General features: G+C 35.5%; 1 protein-coding gene across 1 annotated transcript in view; it reads left to right on the top strand.

Annotated features, from left to right (window-relative positions):
• Positions 1–5,532, top strand: part of LOC107686720 (thiamin pyrophosphokinase 1-like) — a 94,509-nt gene that overhangs the window by 7,718 nt on the left and 81,259 nt on the right. Inside the window, exon 2 of the mRNA XM_016483826.1 lies at positions 429–432. The gene's annotated coding sequence lies outside the window, so the exon portion shown is untranslated. The remainder of the gene's footprint in view (positions 1–428; positions 433–5,532) is intronic.

Below are 5,532 nucleotides of genomic sequence, written 5' to 3'. Positions count from 1 at the left end.
GGGAAAATGTTTTCGGTTGGGGGTGCTGTGTGTGTCCGTGTTGGGTGAAGGGGGGTTGGTTCACTTACGTCGGTGCTGGGGCTGGTGTTGTTTGATACCACGCGCTAGCGTCACGTGTTCATGAGGATTAGGCTAATCATCCCATATAGAAAACATCACAAGTAAAATTAATCATGTTTATAAAGATAAACATGGGTTTATTATAACCCACTTACAATTTACATGTCAGAGATCATTACAAATAAATTATTAAATGCTAAAACTGAATAAATTTAAATGAAGTTGTATTTGCAACCATGTGAAAACAGGGGGTGCTGCAGCCCCCTCAGCACCCCTACTTCCCGCGTCCCTGGTTCGAACTCTTCCAGATGGGCAATGGAGGGATCCAGACAGGATCAAGACATGTACGCCAGCCCCATTCATAAAAGCAGAGTGTCTGTTTATACAGGAATCTGACAACCATCCAGCATCCTCACTCCCCCTGAGGAGGTAAGAGAGGCCATGCTAGGAAAAGGGCTCGAGCTTTTAGGGCAAAAAGAGAGTAGGTAGCTTTCCTCTGTAGCTTGCTCAGTACATCTTATGAATTATTGAGAAAGAAAAATATATGTTGGGTGGATGGAATGGGAGATGTGTAGCATTAGTAGTTTGCCCCATTTTCCCTCTAGCTTGTTAAAAGCAATTGTCCAACCAATTTGTCATTCTGCCCAAAACGTCTCCTCCAGCAAATGCTGACGAGAAATAGAGGGAGGTGGCATGAAGATGAATGTCCTCCCCAACTACCTGCCCAAACCTCACATTTCGTTTAACAAATGATAAACAAAGCAAAACAAACTTGACTCCATATTGAGCTCCAGTCCAGGTGTTTGAATCACATGTTCTGATGAAAAGAACCCATACCCACTTTCAGGACAGTTCGATTAGCAGCTTGTTAGCATTATCCTGACACTCGCACCTTAAACAACACTTATTTTAATTCATAATGAGGTGTTGTTAATATCTGTTGTGCACTGTTATAAAAAGTAACCATTTACGTTAACAACATTCATTGAATATGTGAGTGTGAATTACACCCAAAACAAGCAAATCTATTTATTCAGCTTTAGCTTGTTATGATCTTGAAAACTTCTCATATAGCAACTTTTATCAGCAGATGCAGATGACAGGACGATGCGTCTGTTCTCTAACACATGCTGGGTCACACGTTTCGAAATGCCAAAACACATACATCTTGTGATCTGATTTATTATGTGTGACAAGCACACTTGATACCAGATAAAGCTGCTCATTTGATATGATGTAAACTAAGGGGTCCAGGTTTGGGTGGTTAGCATAGCCTAGTTAGCCCCTGCTGATAGATGTCATAACTTATTTGGCTGCCAAAAAAGATTTATATTTGATGGTATGTTCTAGCTGTATATTCTACTGAAACAAACATGTTTGCAAGCAAGATTAAACACATACAGTATATTTCATTGGATCATCAGCCAATCAGCATTGTCTTGACATCATTTTCAGTCACATGGCTGGGGTAACAAGCTCAAAAACACCTGGCAGCAGAACTGAGCGCCCATGAGCGTCTTTACTTCCGGGGGGTCCCGCAACAGCTGATCAACTGCCATAGATATGGATGGTAATGCTAACAGTTAACATTCTCTAGGTATTATATATACCCTTGTGGTTAAATATATTTTCTGATAAGGATGATGCATGCACTATCTCTATATTGTGCCCTTGAGTAAAGCACTTAACCCCAGGTTGTTTTAGAGGAACTGTGTGCATTGTAGAGTAAGTTGCTTGGGAGTAAAATAGATAAAAGGCTTCATAATTATTGTGGGGAAACAAATTTACCATTTTATCTTGCAAATCAAACAAGGTTTACAAGGTTGCAGCAGGTTTATTATAGTCTAAAACTAAATTATAAAATATTTTTGTTTCTTAAAATAAAACGAATGTTAACAGAACTATACAGAAAGCCTTTTTTTTTTTACATGGTTTGTCCGCATTTTATGCAGATTACTAGCTGCTGGCATGCATCTCCTCGTTATAAATAATCTGGATATGTCAACATTCATAAACACATTGGTTTTTGGTCCACCTAAAATTGAAGAGAGGAGCAATGCGTTTGTACTTTCATTGGACAACCTTGTTATTCCACTGAAGATGCCCAGCGTCCATTTGAAAGAAAAACGTGTTTAAAAAGAGCTTCATAATGAGATTTTTTAGCCTCAGGCCATGAGCTATTGGCTGATCAGTGGCAATCAGCAAAAGCTGATGCATTACTGTAATTTCCTTTGATTTGCAGTGAATTTGATCATACAAGCACTATAAATCTCTGGGAAGCAGCAGAGAAGCAGCCTGGGTTGCAATCATGCCTTTTTGATGACCTTCTATTGTATAAGGAGTAGGAAGAGAAATGGAGATGAATGGCCACAGTATGTTATTTATATATATGACTGTGTTATTTACAGAGCCCTGGTGGGGAGGGTATCTCCAATAATGCAAGGATAGTTTAACTTAATGTATTCCAGATGAAATCACGCTCTGACATTATAGAAATATTTCCTTTAGGAACTGAAATGATTGTGGATATCTCACCAAGGCAACATGACAAAGTACATCTGCTTTAAAGGGAGAGTTCACATAAAAGTTAACATTCTGCCTTCCTTTAGACAGGGAACGCTGTTAGAACGTTCAGTAAGGTTGTCTCGAAGTTATGAACAAACATTACTTTTTTTTTTAGAATGTTCATTCAAAGTTACTGGTCTTTAATAAGCACAAAATGCTATTTATGTCATTCATGGAACATTTTTCTAAAACATTTTAGTTATTAGTGCTGTCAAATGATTAGGGTTGCAAAAAGGTGGAAGATTTCCAGTAAATTTCGGAAACATTCCAGAATTTATTTTTTAATACTCCAGGGATTTGGGGAAAGTTTACGAAAATTTACCGGAAATTTACCACCCCTTTGCAACCCTACAAATGATTAATCGCATCCAAAATAAATGTTTATAAAATAAAAATAAAACGTTATATACATAATAAATATACACAGTACACATACATATATTATGTAAACAAAAACTTTTATTTTGGATGCGATTAATCTCGATTAACAGCACTAGTTTGACAGCACTAGTTATACATTACATCTCATTTACATATCGACCAACGCAATATACCAAGCGCAGCACAAATTAGCATAGTCGCAAATATAGAATAAAGAAATAAATAAGCCACAGAACGTTGAAAAGAACTGGATGCCAAAAGAATGAAGGGTTGCAAAAAGTTTTGATAGACCTTGTCCACGCCTTTTCAGCGCTAATTCTTCACTGTGCATCTTTAGTAAATCCTGATAATATTATTTTAATGCCAAAAGACAGTGTGCGCTGGTGCAAGCTGTTAGTAAAACTGGCCCTAAGCGTATCCCATCATGCATCATGTTCAGGAACTCACGTGCCCCAAAATTACAAGATGTTGAGGAAAACATCCCACTGTAAGTTTAATTAATTAGATATTACATACAATTTGGTAGTAAAACATAAAGTGTGGCACTTTTTTGTGCTTTTTTTGTGTATTTTGTATTGCATTTGTGATTGCTTTTTATAACTTAATTAGAAGCATCACAATTACTAAATGTTACATAGGGATTACTGAACAGATATTTAGATTTTTTTTTTAAATGCAAAGTATTAAAGCTCTGTAAGCTGCTGTATTTTTACAACACTATAAGTGTGTCCCCTCAGGTAATCAAAAGTTCTACACACACTTGTGGTCTTCACACCCATTTGAACTCTTGGGCCAAATACAGGAAATACATTATGTAAATATACAAATGTTTAAGTGCCACGACCACAAGTGTGGGTATTCCTTTAGTGGACTTTGCTATCCTAGGTACTACCAAAAGTCCAGAGTTTTGCGACCTTAGGGAGCGTGATGGATTGTTGATGGATGGATATATTTACATGATTATGTAAATATACAAATGTTTAAGTGCCACGACCACAAGTGTGGGTATTTGGACGGGCCCTACCACAGGCAAAACAAGGAAATACAAACTAAACAGTCCAATGAACTAAATCCAAACATTACACATATTAAGACAATATGAAAATAAAATTAAAAAATTAAAAAAAAATTAAAATGTGAAAGTGTCTCTCTTGATTTGTTAACAAAAAAAAAATCTTAAAACTCAATTCAGTACCATTAATATAACCATTAATAAGGTGACAGTCTTTCTGATAAGGGTAAATTTTATACATTTTCTCAGTGTTACTGCAGTTTAATCAAATGTTGCTGTTCTCATTAACAGCCTGTATACCATCTATTTCTGATGAGCTTTTAAAGAGCTTTGACAGACTGCAGTGCTCACAGTTTTTAAACCAAATGTCATTTCACTGTAAAACAGTTTGCTAAGAGGCCTACTTATTAATTCAAAAGAGAAAGACATTTTATTTCTAGGAGCTAGTTGTACTCTGGCTTCTAATGGCAAGTTTATTGCAGTAAATAGATGGCAGGCGAATCTGACTGCTTAATTTGAGTGAGTTCCAATAACGCACTAAAAGTTACTTATGAATGAGAGAGCGTTAAACATTAAGAGCGATTTAAATGCAAGTTAAACACGCAATACACATTGTTTTGGGTAATTACTTGTATGTCTGCAGCTCACCGTGGGAACACTATGGGCAGCCCAATGTCGTATGGCTCTGTCGACATGTGTGGGTAATTATAAGGTAGCTCAGTCTGCGTTGTGACAGACTCATAATGATTGAGTCAGACAACTCTTAGTGGAACTGCAGGCAGACTGATTGCCTGTTCCCTCTCCATCAGAGACCAGTTAGGAAAAGACCTGCCAAATAGCCATTCGCAGCTGTCTCGGAATGAACTCGGAGCCAGGATGTTATCTTTAGCTAAATCTCTTTTGCAGTACAAATTAAATATATCAGCATAACAATTTGATAAAGTTGAATTGGAAAAGCTGCAGTACTATTCAAACGTTTGAGGTTTGTTAGAACATCTTATTTGATAAAAAAAAAAAAAAACAGTAAAGTAATACTGTGAAATATTATTACAATTTAATATAAATAAATAATCTATTTTAATATATAATAACATGTCATTTATTCCTGTGATGGCAAAGCTGAATTTTCATCAGCCTTCAGTGTCACATGATCCTTCAGAAATCATTCTAATATGCTGATTTGCTGCATTTATTATTATTATCAGTGTTGAGAACAGTTGTTCTACTTAATATTTTTATGGAAACTGTGATACATTTTTTAAAGATTCTTTGATTAATTGAAAGTTTTAAATATTTTTTAACATTTATTTGATAAATATTTTATATATTTATAATATTTTACAAATATTTTGTAACATTATAAATGTCATTACTGTCACTTATGATCAATTAAGTGAACCCTTTCTAAAAATGATTTTTTTTTTAAATATTAAAATATTTCTCTTACCAACCCCAAACCTTTGAACTATAGTCTGTGTATGTGTGTGTGTGTGTGTATATATATATATATATAT

This window comes from Sinocyclocheilus anshuiensis, unplaced genomic scaffold (assembly GCF_001515605.1).
Source record: "Sinocyclocheilus anshuiensis isolate Anshui unplaced genomic scaffold, SAMN03320099.WGS_v1.1 scaffold990, whole genome shotgun sequence".
In the NCBI taxonomy this organism is placed as follows: Eukaryota; Metazoa; Chordata; class Actinopteri; order Cypriniformes; family Cyprinidae; genus Sinocyclocheilus; species Sinocyclocheilus anshuiensis.
The sequence above is the reverse complement of the archived record's forward strand: the minus strand, read 5'-3'. Positions and strand labels throughout refer to the sequence as shown.